A 9,990-nucleotide genomic window follows, 5' to 3' on the forward strand; every position below is an offset into this window, starting at 1 on the left:
GATCAAATAAAGACTCAAAGACACAAACAAGATGACTCAAAACATTGACTCGAAGTAATAACCTACTAACAAAGACGCCAACTCTATAACAACACTAAACAAGACACTAACTAAAAAACTAAAGATACACTAAAACACTAACAAACAAAAAAACAAACAAGCACACTGACAAGAAACTATACTAACTAAGCAATCAAACAAACAATAATGAACAAACTCTAGACAAAGTCCTAACAACAAAAACACGACTAACAAAAAAAACCAAGACCCACACTAAGAATTAACAAAGACACAACAAAAGATGCTTAACAAACGAAACACAAAAACTAACAATGACTAACAACTACTAACAAAACAAAAAGAACACTAACAACTACAATTACTAACACTAATCACACAAACAATTTAAAACAAACACAAACAATTACTAACAAAAACTAAAACAAACATCAAACACTATCTAACTACAAAACACACACAAACACAACACAAAGATAACCAAACACTAACACATGTCACTAACAACAAACTCACCAAAAATAAAAACTAACACAAAATACTAACAAAAAAAACTAACAATAAAATGCTAACAAAAGTTATTAATCAAATTAAACTACAAGGTAGTCATAGACCAAGCTGCCACACATTTTTTTCTTGTACCAAATTGCCATGTATTCATACCAGATTGCAAAGTATTTTTATGATAAAAACTCTCAACATATTTAGTATTCAATCAGCACCAACTTCATATTTCCAAATTGCAATGTTTTGCACCTCAAACTATTATTAGTTCCTGCCTGCAGGAAACTATAGTGGAGGCTCTGTTTTTATCCGGTGATTAAAATTTTTTTCAACAACCAATCAGAAACTAGTTTTACATATTGCTAATTTATGTGGTGAAGATTTGAGACTCAAACATGCTCACAGATTAAGTGGGCAAAAATGAGGTGGCAAGTAATTGGCCTCTGCAAAATGTCAGAGACAAAAATACGAGTTCCCATACCAGAGAACGCACCAGATACAATGCGTTTGTCAAGAGCTGCAGACATTATTAATATTTCTGACAAGTAAGAATAATTTATTAAAGCGACGGTTTCTTCGAGCTTAGGGTATGCCCATCTTGATGAATAGTTGGCGATTGAAGTTTTAATCTTCTTGCATACAAAGTGAGAGGTGGCCACGTCATGTGGATGGAAAAGTGTCTTTTATCATTTAATCTTTTTCAAGGCTGTCTTCATATCCTACGACTAAGTTTAGCAACCATCGCAGCTCTTTCTATTTCTTCAGCTACAGTAGTACCATCAACAAGTAGGTATATAAAATCCTGAAATTTGACCCTTCATTTTTACGGGAGTGTTGAAAATTTAGTTCTCATATGTCCTTCGAAATTTTGCATAAAAAATCCTCCAAATTGACATAGATTTTCCACATTTTTCCAAAATCCTATAAGATTTAGTGAATCTTTGGCGTTCGCGTTCATAGTAGGCTTGAGTTTTGCATAGTTCATAAGAATTTCTAAATAACTCTATACGTTTAATGAGTTTCAGAGCAATTTCTATAAATAAATGTCACTTATTCCTGAATTTTAATCTGAAAAGATCCCGGACCATTGTACCTTAGGGTTTCTACAATCTGTTTAGAGACTGTTTGAACTTTTCTACCAGTTGTATAAAGTTTTGTCCGAAGCTGTCTCTAACTCTGTCGCCACATTGTATAATTCACGATTATTTTCCTCTTTTTAGATTTTGATTGTCTTCAAAGCGTCAATAATATATTTTGTGTTCATTTTAGCTATGGTTTCTTTGTAGAGTCTTGTAATATGTGTAATATGTTTATCCATATGTGCAAAGTAGGAGATGAACTCTTGGCGATGCCTGCGAGAATAAGTTCTTTTAAGAACAGGTTCTGAGGGTTGGGTAAATAGGACAGCTGCAGGGCTATTATTTATAAGGCCAATTTTGTGGAATTGGGGTCTCATAAAGGCTTTATATAAGTTCAATGTAGCTCCAACATGTCTTCTTATAACCAAAAAGCAACATTTGTGCTAATCACAGAAGAAGCAACATAAAATAGAACAAGGAAATTATAGCGATAATGACAGAAATTGAAAATTACACAAACAAAAAAAATACTTATCATCAATGATTTTAAAATAAAAAAAATCACATCCATTTTAAACATAGTAACATTAAACAAGGCTCATCTCTTAGACTGCGCCCTTTGCAGAATATTTTCCAAGCTCTTGATAGTGGCATATAATGCTTCTAGATATAACTGTGTATGTCACTCAGGTTGTTTGAGTCTTGAGCCAAAATCTTGGAGGTTCAATCAACATACCATCAAAATTGAACGTGTGAATGAGTGGAGGCTTAATGGAAGAATGCCCATCAACTACCAATGACAAGCCCTAGGCTTCTTGTAGGAAGGAAGAAATTGATAGCGTTGTAGCATCCTATATAGGAATAACTAAGGGATTTGCTAATGTGGATGCAAGGGATTTGCTTATGTTGATCTAAGGGTACATTAATTGACAACTACAAAATCATTTGCCTTGATGAGTGGGATATGAAATTGTATGAAGGCATTTTGTGCTAGAAACAAGTGCCTAAGATGTTGATTGGAAGGTTTCAAAAGACAATCTTGTAAGGCAAGCAAAAAGTGTGTTAACATCTGTCAATCCTAAGGGGCCACCAAATCGTGATGTTGTAGCACAAAGAATTTCTTTTGCAAGGTGTGTCTCTTTTTTCTTGGAGTTTCCTTTTAGTCTCTTTCTTCTCTTGTAATATTGAAAGATGAGTTTTTTTGTTGTTAGAAGATAATAATACTGATTGCATGTAACCCTTGAAATCTCTATGTAACACCCATTTCACAAAGTTGTCATCTATTTGTTTAGATTCATAGCCAACCCATATGTTCTACAACTTAGAAACACAATTTTAAAATCTCTTTCTTTGGCATGGATTACTACCTGAAATTTTGAAAACATAATTTAAAATGTAAGACATACAGATACAAATAATACTCCACTTTAAATAATTATATAGGTAAAGATAATGATCTGAACATTCACCATCCTTTGAGCCTGACAAGATTTATGGAATCTATAAAGTAATTAGATCATTCATGTTTTATGTTTCAATGCATCTATTTTGCATTTGAAAACACAGAAAATGAGATTAGCAATCTATTTTTTTGCTACTACTTGCCAAATGCTCAACCTACTAAGTAAAAGTTGAAACCGTGTAGGTGAATTAGATGGTTCTCTCTTCCAGCAGTTCATATATTCTATAGAATAAACTGCACGCTTGATCCGTACTCCCAAACAACCACCTTAGTTCCAAAAGTAGACTGTGTATCCACAACCAGATGGCTTCAAGGGGAAATCAGTGGTGTAGTATTCATTGATGTTGTTTTAATAAGCTTGTAATAGAGAAATTTTGGGTCTTACAAATGTCATGTTATTGATGTAAGAATGCCCAGCAAATGCCAATGACAGGTCCTAGACTTACTTTGAAGGAAGGAAGAAATTGATGATATTGTAGTATCCTGTGTATGAATAACTAAGGGATTTGCTAATGTTGATCTAAGGGTGCATTCAATTGACAACTACAAAATAATTTGGATTGATGAATCATATATGATATTGTATGAATGCATTTTGTGCTAGAAACAAGTGCCTAAGATGTTGGTTGGAGGTTTCAGAAGCCAATCTTGTAAAGCAAACAAAAAATGTGTTAACATCCGCCAATTCTAAGGGGCCACCAGATTGCGGTGTTGTGGCACAGGGAATTTCTTTTGCAAGGTGCATCTCTTTTTTCTTTTAGCTATTTTTTAGTCTCTTTATTGTATGAATTTATTCTTGCCCATTGCCTTTGGTTTATGATTGATTGTGATTTTATCCTGCTCTCTAGTTCTAAGTTTTTTTTAGCTATCTATTTTCACATTTGCATCTGTAGTTGAGGTGAAAAATATATCAGATGGCTTCTGAATAATTATGAAAGAGGGCAGGCATCTAAAGGGTGTATTCAACAATCTGACTGCTAGTATTGTCACTAAATATTGTCAATAGTTTGCAATTGTACTTAAGGTGGATAATGAAAGTGATCTTCTTCTTCATATTATTATTGGTATGTATATATTCATGATTTTTTAGTTTGATTAACAAAATTTTATTTAATAATTAATTTGCCAAAATTCATGAGATAATGGAATTTTCCTAGCCATTAAACTATATTGTTTGATTGCTTCTTGAATTTTAGAAGGTTTTTGCTTCTGGCTTGTCTTTTGAATTTTGCTTATAAATCAATGTCCAACTAATTTGAAAGCTTCCATGGGGTTGTATCATAAGTACAAAAAATTTAGTTTCCTTGTTCATTAAGTTGGAGAATTAAATGTTTTCATTTCTATGAATTTAAGGAATTTTCACATCCCAATTTAAATTTCATTCCCAGATTTGGATATGCTTGTAGATAAGTGGTCACCTTCAAAGAGGATTAGTTAAGTCATATAGATGGGTGAATTCTCTTTTAGTGGTTTTATCTTTTAGGACATCATAGTGGTTTTATCTTATAGGACATCATAGAACCTTTTGTTGAGAAGTCTCAAGTTCAATAGCATGCACTCACAAGATGAAAGAAAAAACAATGTTGCATGTGTTAATTTGCAAAATTGGCCTATGTCAGGCTTACATAATTCATGAATGAAAATAGGGACTTCTTCTTGTTTTGGAAAAATGTGTAATTAATTAAATGGGCTAAATAAATATGGATGATCCACCACACACAATACCAATTTTTTAATCTCTTCGCTAGTAACCCCTCCCATGGGACCGACAATTTTAAAAAAGGCTAGCAAAAATTTGAAAGAAGAGTTGGAATGAAGTTTCCAACTGAATTTGTACAGACCCACCATTTGCAAGCTCGCTATGCTCTTGCCCTCTTTGTGTTTCTTCAATTGTAACATTCTCATGTTTACTAACTATTGTTAAGAAAAACTATATTTTCCCCTTTCCTGCGTATACTTCATTTGGAAATAACACCCCCCCCCCCATCATGAAACATAATTTGTTTCTTAGCTTGTCTCAGCATATAATAAAAGAGAATGTATGTATATGCAAACAAATTATCAAAAATCAAAACTGTTCTTCTAGACTTTGGCAAGAACTTCACTGCTTGTAGCTCTTGTATTTAATACTACAAACTGCAATGTTTTATAAATCAGATTTTCAATCTATTATAGATTAGATTGCAACATATTATAGATCAGACTGCAAAGAATTTAAATTAGATTTGGAATATGATATAAATTAGATTTGGAATATGATATAAATTAGATATGAAAAAGTTATAAATCAAATTTGGAATGTTTCACAAAGAAAATTTATAGAAACGTGTTTAAAAACTTCCAAACAAGTTAGCTCAAAATGATTTTAGAGACTTTCTAGGCAAGTATATTTCTTGTCCAAAATGTGGTGCATGGATAGAGTAATGAATAGTTTAAAATTTGCAACTTGTGGTAGCATATAAAGAAGCTCACAAATTATTTAAAATTTGTAAAACATGATATCATAGAGAAGGCTGCAATTTTTGTTAACAAAATAGTAATATGGAAGCACAAAGAAAGGCATCACTTGTGACAAGAATCATTCTTGCATGAAACATGATGTTTGTTTGTTTGTTTGGTCCTTGATTGTCGTAGACACCTAAATTTGGTTAATTAATTTAATCAAATTTAAATCCTATTCTTCCAAGTAATTAACCCAATTGATTAATTTCCCTATCCCTTTCTTCTAATTAATTAATCTCCCAATCCTATTTCTTCTAATTAATTAATTCCCCAACATGTTTCCTCCCAATTAGTTGATTATCCTTGTTGTCCATCCCTTTTGATTAATTACTTTAATTAATTAAATGTCCCATTTCCAAGCCCATGGATTAATTAATTAAATTAATTAATTTGGTTCAAATTCCTATTTGAGCACATGGCTCCTAACTTTTTCTCCCTAACCTCCTTCCAATCCCATCCTAACCAACTCTATCCTTCCAACCCACTTCCCTAGCCTAATCATCCCTCCAACCAACCTTATCCTATCCCTTCTAACCTCCCACACATGTGTGCACATCCTAACCAATTCCTTATTTTGGGAAAAATATCCTATTTTGGGTGGCCTTTTCCAAAATAGACATGTTTCCTTAGGGACACATGTCACTCTTCCTATTTTTGGGTGGCTTTGCCCAAAATAGACATGTGTCCTCATGAACACATGGCATTCCTTTTCCATCTAGTTGAGCCACTTGTCCTTTTTTGGAGGACAAGTGTCTCCTCTTCACCTCCCCTTTCCTTCTTCTCATCTCCTATTTAATCCCTCCATTTTTAGACCAAATCCTCTCTGATCCACTTTTTCATACATCATGCCATTACTCTACCAAAATCATTACTCAACCTATCCATTATCATTTTCATCCATCAATCCATTATCATTTGCATTTGCTATCATGGAGAAATATCGAACATCCGAAGCTACGTCATGCACACACATCCAATTGCAGAATAATCAAATTAAAGTGGGAATTATGGTTTGCATTTGTTTATCATTTTGTTCTCCATTTTAGTTTTACCATTCTAATCTTGGTGTATGATGTATTGTGTTTGCTTGATTAATTATCTTGCTTTTTAGTCCTTAGTATTCACACACACATTTTTCATCGCATAATTATTTCTTATTTGTCTTTCGTGACATGTCTTTTAGCTTTTCTAGGATGTCTCTAACTAGAAAGGCGAGGATGGGCGTGTTCACATGTTTATTGCTTGTAGATTGTTCCTTAGTAATATGATGACTTGTCTTAGGACATGATTTTCTAAGATCATCAAGCACATGTGGGTCTCATGTGAATTAGAGAGTGTCTTCCTATATGCAACTTGCATGATTCATTTGGGTCTAATCCATATCCAAATGAGTTCATCCTTTTTCCATAATAAGCTCAATGATGATATAAGCACTCTAAAAGCACAAGAATTTTCATTCTTTTTCTTTCATCCCTTCTTCGTTATTTTCATCACTTCTTCATCTCTCTCATCAAGTCTTCATTTCTCTCATCGCTCCTTCATTTCTTTCATCACTTCTTCTGTTCTTTCATCACTTCCGTTCTTCTATCATTTCTTTTGTTTCCTCCCTTATTTCCCCATTCTCTTCATCTTCTTTGTTTCAGAGAGATCAATCAAATAAATCAATCATTTGATCAACTTATCTTGCGCTAACATCAATCCTTATCAGCTCAATCCACTCAATCAGCTTCATCAACTTCTCAATCCAGCTATATTGCTCATTTTCATCAATTATTTAGTTACGACTCTTAGTTGTGTATTATAATCAAATGTGAATCTTCACTTAATCACTCGCGCAAGGTTAATCATCTAACTATCTTCTCGTAATCTATTGAGATATCAATCTTCATCACAATTTGTTCGATCAATCTGTCGAGGGGGCATACATAAAATTTGTCATATTAGTCATCATCACTCTTACCAAGATAGCTTTGGGGCATATATTCGTTAACCATTTTCTTTGAAACAACATGACAAGATGCATTTTCTCAAAGAGGGGCAAAATATAGACACATAAAAGTTATCCTCTTAATAATCTTATTAATCAAATGGATATCATTATCTAAATCATTATAGTTCATTAATTTATTAAATCCTTTTGATCTATCCATTAAATTATTATTTCTTACTCTATTTTGATTATTAAATCATTACATTTATCTATTTATTAATCTGAATATTTAATCTCCATCCTATCACAAATTATCTTCTATTTATCCTTCCATCCTCCACAAATTGCATTCACTCAATGAATGTGGGATAATTCTTATACATAACTACCTCCTTTATCCCACATTCATCTCTCAACTTGATTTGAAATCTTGTTGTCGTAACATTGTTTGGCTTACTTGCATACTTATCTTTTGTTTTCGAATCAATCATTCTTCCATTCTTCATAGCTTTTGGTGTTTAAGTGCAAAAATATGAGAGCACTCACTATTTATTGTCAGATCTTGAAGATATGAAGGCAATAGAGTGAAAATGCCCGTGAATTTAGACGTTAGATTATTTTAGAGTTACATTTGTGTGATATTGCAGGTACTCTATTGAGGATGGTGAAGAAATATTAATCTCAATCCAATAAGATCTCTGCTCTTTCCAACCATCTAACATAAACATATTAAGAAATTCTCATTGTGATTTATGAACTTGATGACTATGGCAGTAACCTACTCAAACTTTCACTAGTGACAAATCTTTGTGTAATGGTGAAAAATTAGGGTTTCCACAAGAAGGATGAAAACCGCAGATTTTTACTTGGGATGACCACTACATTAAAAAGAGGGATGAAACCCAATAGATTCAGTCACAAACCAACAAGGATAAGGATTGAATGCTAATTGGATTTAAGGGGTGGATTTGTTTACCCTCTTTTGTGAGTTGAATTGCTAAAATTAGGGTAAAGTGCTGAAAATGAAGGTAAAAACACAAAAATAGAAAGTTACAGTCATTGGATTAAGGCACACACATGGATATGAGGAATATAAGTAAATTCAAACTTGATCCCTAAAAAAGCTCCAAAAATGTTGGGACCATAGCGAAATTTGCCTTATTCCTTTGTACTTTTCACACACCAAAGGGGGTTGATTCATCTCTACAATTAATGTTGATTATGAAGATTGCAGCTCTATACTTGTTTCTTACACACAAAAAGAAAGGGAAATAGGTTGTGAATAGGGGCTTGCCTAAGTCAAACCTAGGTTTTGAAATTAACCATGAAATAGAGATAAAATATAATTGAAATGCTATAAATGAAGATTCTCCTTTTAAGGGAGATGTTGAATAACGACTGAAAAGCAAATAATATACCTCTTTGTGAAGTTTTGTTTCTGTCTACATGGGAGGGTTTCATGAAGTCTTTGACAAAATAGGATGTGAACGTCCACCTCAATTCTTGAATCTTGACTTTGGCTGCTCCAAGGCTTGAAGGAAGGCTAATTACTTGCTAAATTTCTTGAATGCTTGATCTCATGTGTGTAATGTATGCTTGATGTCAAAATGAGAGGGGAAAGCCTCCTTTTATACATGCTCATCAAAAAACTTGCTAATTTACCGACATGAGCTGACATGGAGTTGGGATTCCCGCTCAAATTTGAAATGGAAAAGAGGGTTTTAAAGAGGGCACAATTAGGGAGGACCAAAGAGTGGCACTTTATTCCTAATTAGGAATAGAGAACGACACTCTGGTCCTACCCCAATTTAGGGCTAAGACAAGGTGCCATGTTGGTGCAAAAAATAAAAAATGCAATCATACTTGAGTGATATGAGCAGAATCAAGTCCTAGTTGGGCCTAGGGGTGCAAATGATAAGGTAGGGAACCAATGTGGTCAAAATTGTACAATGGTGTGTTGAATGTATGGGGAGATTGCTAACATAATGCTGCAAATATGTGCTTATGAGATATTTGAGGATGTTTGAGAGATGTGTTGTCATTGATGTCAACATATTTCTATGTTTGTGCCAGTGTTGCAGTGTGGTTCAGCGAGTTAGTGTATGTGGTATATCTTGTATTGTAAAGATCATAGTTTGTAGATTAAAGGGTTTTCAAAGGGATATCTATAGTTGATTTCATTCAATTTACAGAGGCCCGCATGAAGATTTGATCAAATTATGAGTATTTGTGTTGTGGCTAGTTTCTCAGTTGTTAAGTTGTGTTAGTGTTCATTATTTTGATCTGCATAGCTCCACATTGTAATATCATGATATGCAGATTTGGAAATGTGTTTGGGACATTAATGCATGTCTTCAATTCATGTGGTTCATGATTTGGAGGTTTGCAAGTGATTTTTCTGGTTGACAGTCAGTGCAGTTGGTGTTCTTGAGATCTGGTATTGAGATAATGATGATTTTAGTAATTTGTGATTGTACGGATGTTTTTGTGGTAAT

This window comes from Cryptomeria japonica, chromosome 5 (assembly GCF_030272615.1).
Source record: "Cryptomeria japonica chromosome 5, Sugi_1.0, whole genome shotgun sequence".
Taxonomy (NCBI): Eukaryota; Viridiplantae; Streptophyta; class Pinopsida; order Cupressales; family Cupressaceae; genus Cryptomeria; species Cryptomeria japonica.